General features: G+C 37.8%; 1 protein-coding gene across 1 annotated transcript in view; it reads left to right on the top strand.

The window, feature by feature from the left end:
• LOC111144544 (DLC1 Rho GTPase activating protein) overlaps positions 1-18,059 on the top strand; it is a 408,863-nt gene that overhangs the window by 17,213 nt on the left and 373,591 nt on the right. The gene's annotated exons all lie outside the window — the stretch shown is intronic.

The following is an 18,059-nucleotide window of genomic DNA, read 5'->3' as shown; positions in this document are numbered from 1 at the left end:
ACATGGAGAAAAGGACTCCTTTACATACACAAAGGCAACAGTTTCCCCTACCCCCAAATATACTGATACTATTTTAAATAATCCTCTGGCACATTTGCCATCATTAGACGTATCAACTTTTCTTTAACTCTTAGCCAAAAAGAGCCAATAACTAAAATTATTCTTGATGCCAAGGCCCCTTTACTAATCCTGTAGATGGCATACTCCCCTAAGAAGTTTCCAAGTGAGAGAAGCAAAAATTAGAGTTACAGGACGAATGGTTTAGCTAGTAGACCCTTGGCCAAAGTTTGTCTTATCTTGTAGATTTTCTCCAAGTTCTTCCAGCAATGTAGTGCTTACAATCCTTATGAAGTACAAATATGATTTCTTTTATAAACCCAATCTGGTCATTGCCTTGAAAACTCCCTGCAGGTTGGGCAACATCCTTCCCCCTCTTATGATAATCATATTAACCCATAACTACAGTCCTTCTAACACAAAACCAGTGTTCTTAGTTCTGCTCAACTGGGGCTATCTACAATGAGGGAAAAACAATCTCTCTTTTTGCGGGTAAAAAAAAAAAAAAAGTCTGATTTCCATAAACTATGGTTTTGCTAACAAACTAGATCAGTCACGTGTTACAAGTTAGTGTAAATGAAGTCAAAGACTTGACAACAAAGATCAATGTGCTCAAACTGTATTACAACAGAGCATCCTGTGCCTCTGGGAAACTCTTCCTTCCTTTTAGATTGTTTTAAAAGATTAATGCTCCCTAAAGTTGTTATGATTGGCATGCTCTGGTCACTTTTTCAGAAATGTCCATTTATCCTATCAAATCTGTTGGGAATGCAATAATGACATAAGAAATTATTAACTGACCTATGACATAGCTCCCCTAAAATAAGACAAACCCTGCCCAACTGCTGACAGAAACATTAAACATTCCAGAAACATATGCTCACCACTAGGACATTTATATCAATACTAAGAATGCTGGAAAGAATTTGCTCTTGGACATGTCACTGTAGCACGGCTACATTTATGAGAGCTGTAATTATAACCTATTTACAAGTTCTAACTTAAATATTCCATTTTAAGCATTTCATCATTCTGAAGTGTTATGGCATTGTCTGGTGGAATATTTGCTTTGACTCTACCGCTCATTTAGGATGCTTTGTAATAAACAGATTAAATGCAAAATTTCAAGTTTAGGAGTTACTCTAGAAAGGTTTGATTATGGGAGAAGCTTCTATAATCAACATCTGTAAGAATTTCTGTTCTATTTTATACTGAATGAATATTAAAATACCTCTGAGCTGGCAAATAGCCATTTTAGAAATTTACCAAAGAAAACAGTAAAACATATAAAAATATATGGGCAGAGATGTTCATTTATTATATCGTACGTTACTGACAAAAAAAGAAACAACCTAAATTTCCACCAATAATTAATGTTTAATTATTGCTTATCTATTGTTGGAATGCTATGTAGCCATTAAAAAGATAGAATGAGATCTGTGTGCATTAACAGAATAATGCTGAAGATATAGTATATGTGGAAAAAGGCAGTGGCAGACCACTATCTCTAGCACATACCAACCTCATAGGACAAAATGTGCATATATAGCTATAAATATAAATGGGGTATAAATCTCTCTATATGATTAAATGTGAAATTCTAGCTAAATTGGGATAAAATTGTTAATAGCAGTTACTTTGAAAGAATGGAATTAAAACTATAGAAGCAGGTGATTTTTCACCTTTTATCCTATATAATTTTTATAAAAAGTGATAGAATTATGGGTGAAATGCATACAGTGAACAAAAGTACAAAAACAAAGTAATGTTACATACATAAATTACTTGAAGCATTTTCTGCATAGCACAAAATGATCCCTTAAATAGTTCTTATGATTATCATCACTTCTGTGAAATGGAAACAAGTATTTATAAAGTTTTTCAAAATATCGACAAGAGTTCCAATCAACTACTCCATTCCTAATGCTATTGTACGTCATTTAAAATAGGTAAGCCTTTTGGGGAGACACACGAGCCACATTTTCATGTCTAAGGTGTTAGGTTCCAGATGCTGAAAAGAATTTGCTTAATTGTCTATATCTGTAAAACTATTTGTCAGCCATGGTGACAGCTTTAAGATTAGTGCATGAAAAGGTGGACCAGGAGTGCCTGGGTGGCTCAGTGGGTTAAAGCCTCTGCCTTGGGCCCAGGTCTGGTCTCAGGGTCCTGGGATCGAGACCCGCATCGAGCTCTCTGCTCAGCGGGGAGCTTGCTTCCCTCTCTCTCTCTGCCTGCCTCTCTGACTACTTGTGATCTCTCTCTCTATCAAATAAATAAATAAAATCTTTAAAAAAAAAAGAAAGAAAGAAAAAAAAAGGTGGATCAGAATATAAGCTAATAAAATTTTAGTGAGAGAACTTTAATCAGCTTATTATCTGATGGTCGTATGAGTGAAGCGAATCCTTCATTGAATTTATAAGCATGATTTTTTGGGGGGGCAGTGGGGGTCAGGATATAATCAAGATCCTAAGACTTGGAGGAAAAAAAAAAGAAAACTAAAGTAGAGCTTCTAAGAGTGATCCTCAGAATGTTCTGAAATAGCATTGTGCTAGAGGCATCATTATACTTCAGATATACATTATCATTCCCTGAAACCCATAAATCTTGGCAGGCATTCATTGTTTTGCATGATGTATTTTTTTGTTGTTTTCCAGTGTTATTTCTGGCCATCAAAGATAGATACACATATATTTATTAAGAGTCTCAAGTGGAGAGGACTACATTTGTAGTATATATATTAATTTTTTAAGATAATAATTCTCCTAAATATGGTGAAATATATCATTAAATGAAGCCACTGAAATAAAAGGAAAACCAAGGAGAGTAGGAACAGACATTAGCAAATGAGTCAGAAGGTTGTGTGGCATATGATCAGCGCTTATAGAGCGTGGGTGGGTCTTTGGGGTAAGGCAGCTGGTTAAGAGCAATTCTCAGAGACAAATTCCACAGAAATCTGGAGGAGGGAGTCCGTCTAAGAAGTGGTCTCTTTAAACCAAATGAGATGTGAAGATGGAAAATATGTAGGGAAAGACTTGAGGTTAGACTTTTTTAAAGAACCAGCGTATTTGTTCTTGATGGTGGTTAGCTAATTAAAGAGAGTTCAAAATTCAGTCGTCTCTAGAGACTATTTAAATAGTTCCCAAAGTTTTGCATAACCATGATAGTTATATAAATGTATGAACATATTTTTATTTGATCACGTAAAACATGAACCATATTACAAAGCAATATAAACTCCAAAATATAGTGCAAAAAGTGATCTGGAACTTGAGAAGACACCTAATACCACATTTGAACAAAAATCTCACATTCCGACAATAAAATAAACTATATCATTTATGCTGTAGTTTTTACTGCTGTTGTAGAAAACCAGCATAAAAGTGACTTAAACAGTATCTTTTTTTCTCACATATGCATAATAATTAGACATAAATAGTTCTGGACTAATATGTAGCCTTTATGTTTTCAAAACCCCAGACTCCTTTGATCTAACTGCTCTACCACCTTGATCCCTTTATTGACAGTCAAGTCAGTGGGAAGAGGAGAGAGTGCAGGGTTAGAGACACTCCTGTGTACAGGCAGGACCCAGAAAGGATACACTTTTTTTCTCCCATATTTCCTGTGCTAGAATTTAGTTGCATGGCCACAGTAAGCAATAGGGGGTGAGAAGTGGAGTCTGTATTCTGGATAAGCAGGTGTCTGATAAAAATTCTATTATCAAAGAAGGAGAAATTTTATAGTGAGGGATAACTCATAACATTAAACATGTTGAGGAGCAACACCCTGCCATAAATCTATTCCACTATATCATGGCCTGTTGTGAAAGGAATAAACAGGCTGCTATATGTTCTGTGGTATTTTCTATAAATACTTGATTTAATTTCACACTATAGAATATCTTTCAGTGTTAAGAAACAATTCAAAGAGATGTTGACCAGATGCTGCACTTTTTTTTTATGGAAAACTTCCCAGGAGCAAAACATTTTGCTGTATCTACTGTATTTTATCTCTGGACAAATGTAGTACATTAATTAGAAATGACTGATAAAATCAAGTATTTTCTCCTTACCCTATCTCTAAAATATGTATAAATTCAGGAAAAGTGCACTCATACTTGAAATGACCTTCTCATTCCTCTCTATGACCTCCTTGTTTTTTTTCTGTCTTCTGAATGCCTGTGTAGGAGCCTTGTAGCATGAGGAGCCTGTCATTGACCAATGGGTGACATAAAGAACATAGTAAATTATGCAAAAGATAGAATGGACAAAGATAGGAAGCCAGCTGGAAGAATATAAAAGGGAAGGAAAAAATTGTCTAAGAAATAAAAAATGAAAGGATGGTTAAGTTAAGACCCTAAGACATGTTGAATGAAAGCAAGGACTAGGGGAGAATTAGACTTTGTTAATAAGCCTAGTATCATTTGACAAAGAAGGGAGGACTAGAAAGTATATATAGCTTTGCAGATAGATTCATGATAACAGTACGATTTTACACTAAGGTCACATGGGTTTTAAAGACACAGTCTTGTTGAGTAGATTGTATTGTTTTTAAACTTCGTTTCTGTAGGTCAAGGATTAGGGCTGACAGAGAAGTCATTACCCAGTGGAAAGTTGGAGTGTAGATAGACAACACTAGGTCTTCCCAGCTATATTTTAGCTGGGTTCGTGTCCCAGGTACATGTGGTAACTTCACTAATAGCTCTTTTTGTGTTGTTAGGCCACTGAAAACCATCAAATTATGTTATGCCATTTAAACTGGTTTTTGCCTTACAAACAACTAGGAAGCCAAAAACATATTTGCAGATATTTGGGGCTCAAATATTTTGCCGCATAATAAACATGATTCCCGTAAAACCACGTAGAAATGCGAACAAACCAAAACAAAACCACATTTAATTATATGATAAAAGATAACACCAGATACAGTGTCTGATAAAACCAATCAGTAACAAACATTGAGCATTTTCCATATCCCCAGTAAGACGTCTGTTCGAATTCCCCAGTAAGACTTCTATTTGACTCACACATAAGGCAAGTACCACAGGGAGGTAACAGTAGTGCCAGAAAAAGAGAGAAGGGATAGGGCACAAGAAGAGGAGGAGAAGGAAAGAAGAAAGAAAGAAAGAGAAGGATAAAGGATACCAAGACAAGCCCCAGTCAATTGCAAGGAAAAGCAACATGACAAGTCCTTTACAAAAAGTGGATTTGTAGAAGGCTGGGAATCAAATGTGATTTCAGCATGATGCAGTTGTGGTTATCACCAGCAGGAGTCTGAGGAGGAGACCAGGAACATGAATTTGAGTCCAGTGATTACAGAGCAGGTGGAGATAAATTATTGTTATTCTCAGTTCACTTGAGGAACTCCGCTGAGTAGAGCTAGCCTTCCCAGGCTGTATCTCCCCCAGGCTAAAGGTAAAGCCCCAATGAGCTATTTCAAGATTCTCAAATAGTTTCCCTTTGGGGGGACTTTCCCAAATCTCCTCAGCCAAATTAGTTGCTTGATTCTCTCTTCACTCATAGAAGACTTATCTCTTTTATAATGTTTACTATAAAATCATTTGATCACTCCATTGCTTGCTAAAGCATAACCTTGGTGGGGACAGTTTTTTATCTGTAGTGGTTCAAATTTACGTCTATATCCTTCAGCCCAGGACTTAGAACTCTATTCATAGGTGTTTGAATGAATGAATATTCCTGTCATGGTTAAGGATTTATTTTCAGAAGACAAAATCAGATGCCTAGAGCCCACGTATAAAGATGCAGAAGAAATGGAACCATACAACACACATCCGAAACCAGATATCCCCTGGTTTGTGCCATAATCTCCTATCTGTGCTTCCTGCTAGTACCATGCTAAAACAGAGCATGAGCGAAGAGGGAGAAAAAAACTATGTAAAATCTGGGTCTCTGAGGCAACCTCAAGTTTGATTATTCTTACCGTTCATCTCAAAACAACTAATTCATTGTCACTAACCCAGTGCAGAGAACGCTGAGGGGTTAATGTTGTTTCAAATCTACTCAGTTATTTTCAGAAAGGAAAGGGCAAGAGTTAAGTATAGAGGAGGAAAATATTAGAATATCCATTCACAGTGACTTTTAAATTATCCTTTAATTTTATATATATTCTATAAGATATATATTAATAGAAAAGGATATATGTTATAGTTTATAATTAAATAACATACATATCGTCACTGAGAAGCACATGATCAAAAATGTTAGGAAGCCACTGGTTCAGAAATTCTTCAACTTTTCTGGTTCATGTCATTCTGAGGAATTTGGGGGTGGAATGGATGGGAAATGACAGGAAAAAGAGTAAGAGATTGAAAGACAAACAAGTAGGAGAAATTAAGGGATTTGTTTAGAGAGTGTCAGACAATAGTAAATTTCTTTGTAATTTATATTGTGAAAACCACATAAAGTAGGGAGATTTGCTGCCGGGTGCCTCTAAGGCAGAAAAATATACTTTGAATGAGAGCAATTAGATCTGGATGTTTCTTGTTCCAGATTTTTTTTTTTTAAGTAGTTATGATGTGTGATGGGCCTCTGATCCAAGCTGTGACTTGGACCCAAACTGCAAATTTACGTTATTAGTAACAAGATCATTAATAAATTCACATTAACTCAACATCAGCTTTTATTGGAGCAAGAATTAATACACGTTTATGATGTTATTTTAAATAATTAATGGGTATTTCAGAGCCAAATGCACATTAGAGGCTATCGTAATAGTGAAACTGATTAAATGTTTCTTCCTCGTGGATTTCTGTTACTATAAACCAGGACCAACTTATTAATCTCTTAATACCAACAAAACCAGCATAGGTTTTGGCTGCCTCCCTTCAAGAAATGCCAATATCCACAAGAGCTGGGAGAACTAACAGCCTACAGAGCAGGGCTCTGCCTCTGTTATCTGGGACTAATTGCAACGATGCTAACAGACCCGTTCACTCTCTGGCTCGTGTTCTTAGAACTGAAGTACTTATCCCTGTTGCCAACAAGGTCTCTATTCCACAGATAATGTTCCAACTGTCAAGAAAATTATAGTGCTACTTTAGAGATAACCTTACAATTTTCAAAGGAAACATAAGCAAATAGGAAAATACACTTTTCTTCTTTTTTTTTTTTTTTCAGTTCTGTTTCTACATTGGCACAGGAATAAAACTAGTGATTCGTGAAACTCTTCGATTTGGGGTTCTATTTTTTGAGCCACTGGAACTTGAAAACGGTTAAGGGTTTCATATACAATAAAAGTTAACCCAGAGGTTTAAAAAGAAGTTGAAATAGCATTACTATTTGGTCTAGAAAATGAATGGCTTGGTCTGACCTTGATTTTCTTTTTCTTTTTTTCTTTTTTTTGATTTTGTTTGTTTACTTGAGAGAGAGAGAAAGCACAAGCGGGGGGAGGAGTGGAGAGGGAGAAGCAGGCTCTCCACTGAGCAGGACCCTGATATGTGGCTCAGTCCCAGGACCTGGGATCAAGACCCAGGCAGAAGGCAGATGCTTAACCAACTGAGCCACCTAGGTGCCCTGGTCTCGCCTCGATTTTCTAACCAAGAGAATAAGCTGTTGATGAGGAGGAAGAGCACAGTCTAAATTGAAGGGTATCATTTAATCTTTGGAAAGCTTATATATCTCTAAAAAGAAAAATGAAAACAACATTCCCTATATCACAAGTTTGCTAGAACATTAAATGAGATAGAAAATGTGATTAAACAAACTGCTTAGTACAATTCCTGTAACAATCCATTTTTTTAACCCAAATTCAAGGTGAATTGACAATTACATAACTGAAAAATTGCAGGCAGAATCTATATTCACAGCATAAATAACAGCCAGGGTCAGTAGCTACTTTAGCTAGAGATTTCTGGAGTGCTGCTTAGCCTGTGGTTAGCCTCCACACTGTCTACCCTATGGGTATGCGTAGAACCAAGTAATTAAGCCAATGGACTCTGCAACCAAGCTGCTTCCTTCACTTGTAGCTTTGAAATCTTGTATGTTACTGATTTTCTCTGTGCCTCAGTTTTTTCATCTGTATAATGGAATACTCCACTCTGTTGTTAAGAAGATTGAATGTTAATATAAAGAAGTAATGATAATGATAACAGTGCCTGACACATAGACAACACCATGGACTTTAGCAGTAGCTGTTGTGGTTGGCTGGTTGTTTGGTTCGTTAATTGGTTTGACTCAATCGTTCTGTAGATCTGAGTAAGCTGAACTGTCTGAGAACAGATGTGGGGAAAGACTGACAAAATTTGAGGGAGGATTTAGAAGATAAGTCCACCCTCGTGGACATCTTTGCTATCTAAATGTCATTATATAGTAGAGCCTGGAATACGCATTCATTAACTAAATAAATATTAAGTACCTTCACTTTCCCAGCACTCTGTCATGTGTGGTATAAGGTCCAAATAAAAATCATATATGCATCCCTACGTAAAAGAGTTTACATGTTGAAAGGGCAATGTAACATAAGTAACAAGAAAATAGTTAAATTCAATAACTATTCCTTTTAGAACCTAATATGATATTAAGTTTGGAACCCCAAGGAGAGTAAAATCATGATTCAACCTAACCGAAGGTGGAAAGTATTTAAGTCTATGGAGGTAGGAGCATTACCAGCTAGGATAGGGACCTTGTCCCTGTGAGGAAGTCAGAGAAGGTTTCACCAAGCGATGCCTGAGCTGAGCTTTGAAGGATGCAAAGACAGTGCCCTTATGAGAACGAATGAGAGGAATCTCTCTGTCCCTACTTTAACTGTTCTTGAGAAGTAAAATTTTATTTTCTTTAGATACAGATTTCAGTCTTAGGAGGTAAATGAAATAAACAAATACTTCAAGAAAGCCATTTTGTAAACCATCACTTTTATTTTTTATTTTTTAAAATATTTTATTTATTTATTTATTTGATAATGATCACAGGTAGGCAGAGAGGCAAGCAGAGAGAGAAAGAGGAGGAAGCAGGCTCTCCGCAGAGCAGAGAGCCCAACATGGGCCTCGATCCCAGGACTGGGATCATGACCTGAGCTGAAGGTAGAGGCTTTAACCCACTGGGCCACCCAGGTGCCCCTAAACCATCACTTTTAAAAGCTAAGGTGTCTTTTGCAAACTCTTTCATGGTGATATAAACATCAAAAGAGGAGGACAGTACTTCATATGCCATACTTTAGCTTAGGCAAAGCAACTGTTTTCAAACTTGGGTTTTTAGCTTCCAGGCTCACTCACTTTACATTAAATAAATAAATAAATAATCAGATTCCAGCATACTAATGAGTCCTGGAAAAAAAATGTTAGTTGTGTTAATTTCCTCCCAGCTAGTATTTGGTGAGCAGGAAAGTGAAATGAAGAACATGGACATTTGCTTGATGACTAAAGCATTTACTGGGACACTTACAAAATGGTTCAACTATAAAATGATGAGGAGACAGTGAATATCAATAATTTTCATACTCTCACAGATATGGAAGAATCATCTATGGAGTGCTACTAATTAATTTTTTATGATGGGCAATCATAACAAGGTGATTTAAAAACATAATTGACTAAAAACATTATAAGTAAAAAAGCAAGAAAATAATTCCTTGTTTGCTAAAAATTCAATTCTGGTTACAGTGTTTCACATTCTACTCACATATTGGCCTAATGCACCACTGGAAATTTTCTTTAGAGTTACTTTGAAGTGATACCCAAAGGTATTTCAGTCAGAGTATAACAGATGAAAAAAGTACTCATGAATATTTGATAAAAGGTCAAATTTCAATTTTCATCTTCCTTGAGCTTAAATAAAGGAATTCTTTAATAATAAGCCCATAGTCTCTCTGAGTGATGTGAGTTGTCTGATGGATGACAATGTGTGCAGAGGACAGCACTCTGAGACCATGCCGTTCCACCTCTGTTGTTACACGGTGAAAGATTGGGGCTCATGCTCAGTGTGCTGATGACAACCTTCATTTTCAACACTGTGGTTTAAATATTATTTCGATTAAGTGTCAATTTGTGCCACAAAAATCTATTCTTTGAGTTTTTGGATGAGTTAAACTTTTTCTTAAGAGTATTATGAAGTGTATAAAGCCTATAGCAGGAATATTAAGGATAAAATAAGTTTACTGAACAAAAATATTACATGGGTATATACATAGATGTAAGTTAGTATATATAATACATATATAAAAATTACATACCTGTATAAATTAATTTTCAATGTCTGTAATAATCAGGCGTAATCTGAGATGCCGTATTTGGCTCCCTGCAACAACACAGGCTTTATTGAGACTTGGAGTAGAGGATGTAACAAAACACAGAGGAAGTAAGTGGTCACTACCACAGGGACATTTGCAAGTTGGCCGGTGGTGTTCTACTCCCACATGTTTCCAAGGGAGATGTAAAAGGAAACCAGATGCAGGCGAGGCCTCTGTGGTAAATATCACCTTCAAGGTCAATGCACCATTTCTTACCCCCTCCACCCTCCCACCAAAGGCACGGGGAAGTGAAATTTGGTCAACACAGCAGACCAGCACCTACATTAAGAAATGAATAGCTGAGCTCTTGGGTACCGAGTTGTTGTGTCTCACAGTATGTATTTGCCATCGGGTATTAGGACTTTAATTTTGACCTACGTCTCGATAACATTTTGTCTTCACTTTGCTCTAAGATGGTAGCATGATGTTTAATGTCCTGTCACATGTCCATTTACCCAACAAGCAAGACATTGTATGCTTGACTAAACTGTTGTAGGCAGCATCCTACAAATATGGAATGAGAGATAGAATTTGCTTTTCATAGGCTCATGGAATGTTCCAACTGGAAGAGACTTTGAACATCCTTGCATTTCACTTTAACTAGAATAATGTGTGTATATTGACAAGGCCAAGGGGCTATAATTTAGAGTGTTAATAGTGGTATGTCCTGTTACCAATGTAAAGTTGCCGCCCCACGGAGAAGATGCTGAGTTATGCATATTATCTTAGAGAAGCTGTAATTTAAAAGTAATCAGAAAGAATTGGCCAACATCAAAATGTAACACAAACCTAATATTAAGGTTTTTTTGAGTGATGAAAGGAAATGTTTTATCCTTCTATTTCAGACATTTGTCCACTTGGTGTGCAAAAAAGAAAAAAAAAACCCACAGCTTTAAGAATTTAACTATCATTTCAGGTATCTGCTGACAAGAATATAAAATAAATTTTTAAAAACTGAAAATAGAGCCTAAAATAAAGTTTATTTTTCTCAGCTTCTCCTGGTTTCTAGTTTTATACTGAAAAGTTACTCTTTTCCTGAGGCATGAATTTTCATTTAATTCAATTATTCTGTATTCTTTCCCTCTGAGCAACATAGACTTTTATCATAAATATTATCTCTATCCACTTAGAAGTTACAAAGTGGTTTCTCTCAGATGTCTTCAGTGTTTGGGTTGAGGCATGATAAATTTTAAACAAGCTGAAAAGTATTTCAAACAAGTTCCATACTGTGAGTGATCATTAAGGAGGCAAGGAGAGAAAGGAAATTAGCCAGCAGATTTCAGTATAATCTTCACGCAAATTTTAAAAAACATATTAGTGATTATGTAAAGCACTAAATTTTTATACTTAAAATTGGACATAGACTAGAAATAAAAAGCATGCAAAGTTGTCCCTCAGCCTATTCTGGGCAACTTAAAATGGAAATAAATTTGTCCTTCACATGCAATACGTTATAGTTACTGTAATCCTAAATTTCCAAACCTGAACACTAAGATTATTTATTTTATTGATAGAAAATAAATAGGAAATATTCATATTGCTTACAGGAAGCCAGTTGATTACAAACTTTAAATTCTAACTTTCACATAAAATTTTTTCATTTTTTTAAAAAGATTTTATTTATTTATTTGACAGACAGAGATCACAAGTGGGCAGAGAGGCAGGCAGAGAGAGGTGGGGGGGGGGGGTAGCAGGCTCCCTGCTGAGCAGAGAACCCGATGTGGGGCTAGAGCCCAGGACCGTGAGATCATGACCTGAGCCAAAGGCAGAGGCTTTAACCCACTGAGCCACCTAGGCGCCCCAAAATTTTTCATCTTTAAGGGGACCAGATCTACTCAGGAGATGTCAATAGGTAAGTCACTATGCTGATACAGGGACTTATACATGTGAGCTGCTGCCCAATATTTTGCACCTCTGGTATTCCCTTCTAAAGTCAGAGCACTATACAATACTTAGCTGGAGCTCTGGTTACTGTGCAAATCACTGGAACAAAACTTGGTGACATCAAGTTGTTGGAGGTAAGAGAGGATGGGTGAGGAGGGTGTAGAAGGGCAGGAAGAGCCGCAGTCTCGAAGAAGGAACGTTTGCATGCCACTCTGCTTTATCAACATACATTGAAGCCATGTAAAATCCACAGTTTATATTGGGAGACTAAAACAGAATACTGCAAATAATAAAAATGCCCATCCTGTGGTTTGATTTCCTACGTAATACATATGAGGGCTCGTGGAAGAAATGTTAAGAGTCAGTCTCTACTAAGAAGCAAACAGTACAAGTGTGTTAATAGAACCTAGGAACCACTGCTATTGGAAGGGAATGCAAAAGAGCCACAAAGTCACGCTTAAACTACCAAAGAGATGGAGGTGACACACTTCCAGTGAAGAATAGCCTCGACAAGGGACTTTTGTGGTGGTGGTTCTGCATTTCAAATCCTGAGCGCTACCCTTGACATAGTGTTTTCAAGTAATTGTTACCATTTTAACCACTTAACAATAAAACTTGATTCTGAAAGATTTATTAGCAAATTCACAAGTATTTTCTCCTGAGGTTGCTGGCCAGTCCACTTGCAGATGCCTATGATCTTGCTCGCACGTGTCAGTCATTAGGTACCACCCCTGCAGGAGCAGTGGGCACCCAGGTGAGAAGCAGCAGGCAGAGTTTTCCTGAAACGCACTGCTGTTTGCCTCGAGGGACTGCTTATGTTCAAAATGACATATTTACCTTCATCCCCTGTGGCCGCCTCCGTTCTTTCTGCACAGGATTCCACTGCCACTTTGATAACACCCTTCTGCATTCCTAACCTCCTCATGAAACTTTTTGAAACTGAAAGAACTAAACAGGTACATAGAATTAAGAGTGAGTCATAAGCAGGATCCGCCACCCAAATGTAGACTGCTATCCTTCACTTAGGAAGGGGTTTAAAAAGTCAAATTTACTTTGGAGCAATGCCAATCAAAGTGTATCCATGGCTCTAAGAACAGAAGGAAATCCATCCATTTGTAAAAGATGTGTTTCAGAAATTCAAAATGTTTATTAAAAACAGTTGCTAGAACCTTATTGTTACCCCTCCTCCCTCTGTCTCTTTCTCTCTCTCTCCATTTCTCTCTCTCTCTCTCTCTCTCTGTGGGCTAGTCCTAGAGCCAGAAAGAAAGCTCAGAGGAAAAGTTGAGAGCTTTGGAACCCATCTTCATTTTAGAAACACTGTAGAAATACACCTGTGAGTTTAGCGGTAACTAACAATAGTTATGAATATAATATTTCTCCATCCTCAGTATTTTCCATCCCTCTCCCCTTAATCCCCTCAATATCTCTTGCTCAAGTTACTGCAACATCATCCTAACTGATTTCTTTGGATTCCAGTCCTAAACCCCACAAATCCACACTTCATCCTGCATTCCAAATTATCACCATCCAATGCAAATCTGCCCCGTTCTCCTCCATAGCTTTAACATTCCAATATGCTAGACGTGGCTTTCAAGGACAGTCCCATTCCGGGCGCTGTTCACCTTTGTAGTTTCTTCTGTGCTTCTCCTCATCTCATATTTTATAGCTCCTCGCAGTGACCTAACTTCAGCATACCCTAGCTCTCCTCCAGAAAGCTCACCCAGCCCACCTTCCCGCCCCTGGCATTCTTCAGGTCGCATCTCACGTGTCACTTCGCTCAGACAGTCTCCCTTGAACCCCTCCGACTGAACTGGGTTCTCCTTCCTTCCAGGTGTCATCTGTGCATGCTGTAACCCCCTGTACATACCGTAGCCTAGCCCTTATCACACTGTGTTGGACTTAACCTGTTCCCTTATCCATATTGTAGTGATCGAATTGCGGAGCGCCAGAACAGTATGTGCATATCCTAATCCGGGAACCTGTGAATGTGACCTAATTGGGGAATAGGGTCTTTGGAGATGTAATTAGGAATCTCAAGATGAGATGGGTCCTTACACAGAAGAGACCACAGAGTAGAAGACCCTGAGAAGATGGGGGCAGAGACTGGAACGATGCAGCCAAGGAACACCTGGAGCTGCCGGAAGCTTGAAAAAGCAGGGAAGGGTTGTCTCTCTGTCCTCTGAGAGAGCACAGCCCTGCCAACTCACTTTGATTTCTAGCGTCAGGAACTGTGAGAGAAAGAAACTGTACTTTGAGGGCGCCTGGTGGCTCAGTCAGGTTAGCGGCCGACACTCAATTTCAGCTCAGGCGATGGTCTCAAGGTGGTAGGATCAAGCCCCGCCTCAGGCTCCGCGTTGAGCAGCATGGAACCTACTTAAGATTCTCTCTCTTCCTCTCCCTCTGCCCCTCCCCCCAGCTCTCTCTCAAAAAAAAAAAGATTCTATACTTATAAGGCACTAAATTCGTGCTAATTTGTTAGAGGCAGCATCAGTAAACTAGGTAATCTCCCCTTATCTGCGGTTTCGGTTACCTGTGGCCAGTTGCCTTTCGAAGCCAAGGCTCCTCCCTCTGACGCAGAATCTTGACGTCAGTAGTCGCCAGCGTAGACCCCAAGAACTACGTCATCACCTCACAGACTCACCCTGTGGGCGTTTCATCCTCTCACGTCCTCACGGGAAGGGTGAGTACGGCGCAATAAGATATGATCAGAAAGGGACAGTATTATATTGTTAGGATTGTTCTATTTCGTTATTAATTGTTAATTTCTTACTATGCCTAAGTTATAAATTAAACTCTGTAAGAGCTATGTATGTATGTACAGGGAAAAACAGTACCTAAGGGGTTCGGTGTTATACGGCGTTTTAGGAATCCACTGAGCCTTTTAGAATCCCCGGGGATAAGTGGGGGGACTTCTGTAGTACGCATACCTACACATTATAGTAAATTCCTTGAAAGCAGGGACTAGCATACTCAGTTGATTCACCATTTCTCTTCCTAATGCCTAGAGCGTGCATGGCATATAGGGTGCACTTACTACATTTCTGCAGAACAGGTGATTGAGGGAAAACAGGCACAGAACATTGAGCATTACTTTAGTGTACAGTAATAATTCACACTACTTTTGCACTCTTCTTGTTCCAGTTAAATCACTTAATCACCTCACATTAGTATATTTACTCATTCTTAATTTTATCTGATAGTTCTTTGGAAATTGTAATAAAAATAACTATGAACGATAGCCAGTAACATGAGAGCACTTCTACAGAGAATGTAGCTTATTTTGTTAGACAGCTAGCATGTTTCCCATAATTATAAGTATATGAAGTAAAACTCCCTGAATCAAATCCAAGCCTTAAATTGTCTCACTGCTTAACTCGAGAAAAAATGCTTCCAGTAAGACAGCATTGGTTTATTTACCAGCTCCATATTTTTATCTTTTTATAAGTATAAGTGATACATGCACATGGCCAAAAAAAAGTGTAAAATGAAAGTTAAATTTCCTCTCTGACGAGTCCCATTTTTCTAAAGACTACCATTGTCAACTGTCTCCAATTCTGGTTCACACCTAAATAACTATAAATATAGGCTTTTTAAATATTTACAAATTAGTTACAGTACACAGCATTTATGATGTTCACTCATGAAAGATATTTCATTCATGTATTTAACAAATATTTTTTGACTGCCAAAACAGTTTCCTAGGGGTGTTGTAACACAGTACCTCAAACTGTATGCTTCAGCAGTAAAATCTTATTATCATGATTCTGAAAACCGAAAGTCTGAGATCGAGGTGTCAACATGGTTAATTCCTTCTGTTGGCTGTTCCATGCCTCTCTTCTAGCTTCTGTGGTCCGCTGGTAATTTTTAGTGTTCTTGGCTTGTGGACCATCACCTGACCTCTGCCTTAATGTCCACATGGTGTTGTGTCTCTGTGTCCAGATTTCCTCTTTTTTGTAAGGATACTAGTCAAACGGGGTTGGAGGCCCTTCCTACTCTGCTACAACTTCATAATTCTATTTTTAACTTAGATGGCTCTTTTTGTTAGTTACCTAGTTGATAAACAGTTATTGTGCACTTACTGTGTGCCAAGCACTATTCTGGTTGTGAGAGACACAAAATAATATCTTTGCTATCAATGACTTACTTTCTAATATAGGAAAGCAGAAAATAAATCCAGCAAATGATTAGTAAGCCAACTAAGGAGTAGAATGAACAAAAGAATGACCAGAATCAAAGAGTAGGATCTTAGAAGCCATGTGAAGGAACTGTTTCTAAAAGGGGAGTGAAGTCAAATGTTTCAAATGCTGTGGGTAGATCAAGAAGAAATGTGGCATTTAACAACATAAAGTCCACTGGCTGACTTGTTCATAGTTTGATGGGGGTAGGGGGGAGATGCTTGCTTTCAGAGGGTTCATCAGCAAAAGGGAGGACAGGAATTGAAGAAAGTAAGCAGAGCCAGGTATTAAATAATGATTTAATATTTGCTGTAAAAGAAAATGAAAGAAGAGAATGTGGAGTCAAGAGAGAATTGTTTTTAATGTTTAATGGGAGATATTTAGGTGTCATATATGAAAGCTCAAAAAAATGACCCAGTAGAAGAAATATCGCAGTAAGAAAGGAAGCAGCTCCAGGAATGATGTCCTTGAACTGATAAGGGAGGAGGCGACCCAGTCGCCAGTGGAGGGATTGGGTTTAGATGGATCTGAGGTTTAGAGGTCTTTAATGTGGAGTTGATATTACCTGAATTACTTCTTTCTGTGCAGCATCTGTTTCCCTGCTATTGATTTTTCTTAACAATTTAATGATTTTGGTTCCCCTTCCTTGTTATGACTAAGGAAAATTGGGTAGCATAGGTGGCTGGTGTGTGATCTCCTGATGATTTTTGTAGGGATCCATGATTCTTGTAGGAGTCATGTATTTCCGCTTCTCATGTCTCCATCCTACCTACACACTCATCTCAGCAATAGGAGGCTCTATGATAAATTCCTTGCTATCTCCTTGGATCCAGTTTTTTTTTCTCTTATTGTATTTTATTCTGCATAGTGTAGTCAGATATAAACTTGCTTAGAAAACATCATCACCAGCTTACTTCCTTTCATGAAAAAGCTAACTTAATTCTTGGTTTTTATCAGATGAGGACACTATCTCCTACCTGTAAAATTCTCTAGTTGCTGTTAAAATTTTAAGCTTACTCTCACTATTCTAATGACTCTTATAGAGACGCACTACAAATTCGTGCTCTCTGGCCACCATGGACTCTGAGAGTCTTAGTCACTCTATACACCTAGTTGCCTCATTCCAGCATTTGCCACATAACTGTTTCAAACTCATTCCACATTCTTTAAGTTCCCAAAGCTACCTCTTTCTCCCTGAAAATATCTTCACTGAGGAAAGAAGTAAAATGAATGGAAATTAATCGTTTTAAAATTTTTATTTGAAGGTGAACCTAATAAATGCCCTGATTTGGTGGTACCATAGGCACAATGAGGTCAGAGACTCTGTACATCCCTTGTGTAGTCTCAGTGATTGGTATGCTATAGTGAGAAACAGGGAGTTGTCTAGCAGGTAGATGGATGGATGGGATGGGTGAGTGTGTACTCCCCCAGCCATGGTTGACTAAGGAGTTGTCTCCATTTTCAGTGTGTTTGCTGTTTGAGAAAAGAACAACTTCTCTTACTATGTGGCTGGATGAAGGGAGAAAGATTCTGTTATGCTGATGTCTTCTTGTATCTTCAAGTCTACTATGTTAATCTTCTTTGGTTTTATGAACAGGAAGGGGTGTAATTACAAATGTTTATGTGGGCATATATTTTGTTAATGTATTCATAGTCATTCAGTCATTTAGCATTGTTTTTACCATCTAATATTTAGGCATGATG

This window comes from Enhydra lutris, unplaced genomic scaffold (assembly GCF_002288905.1).
Source record: "Enhydra lutris kenyoni isolate GAN:26980312 unplaced genomic scaffold, ASM228890v2 scaffoldscaffold11, whole genome shotgun sequence".
NCBI lineage: Eukaryota > Metazoa > Chordata > Mammalia > Carnivora > Mustelidae > Enhydra > Enhydra lutris.
The sequence above is the reverse complement of the archived record's forward strand: the minus strand, read 5'-3'. Positions and strand labels throughout refer to the sequence as shown.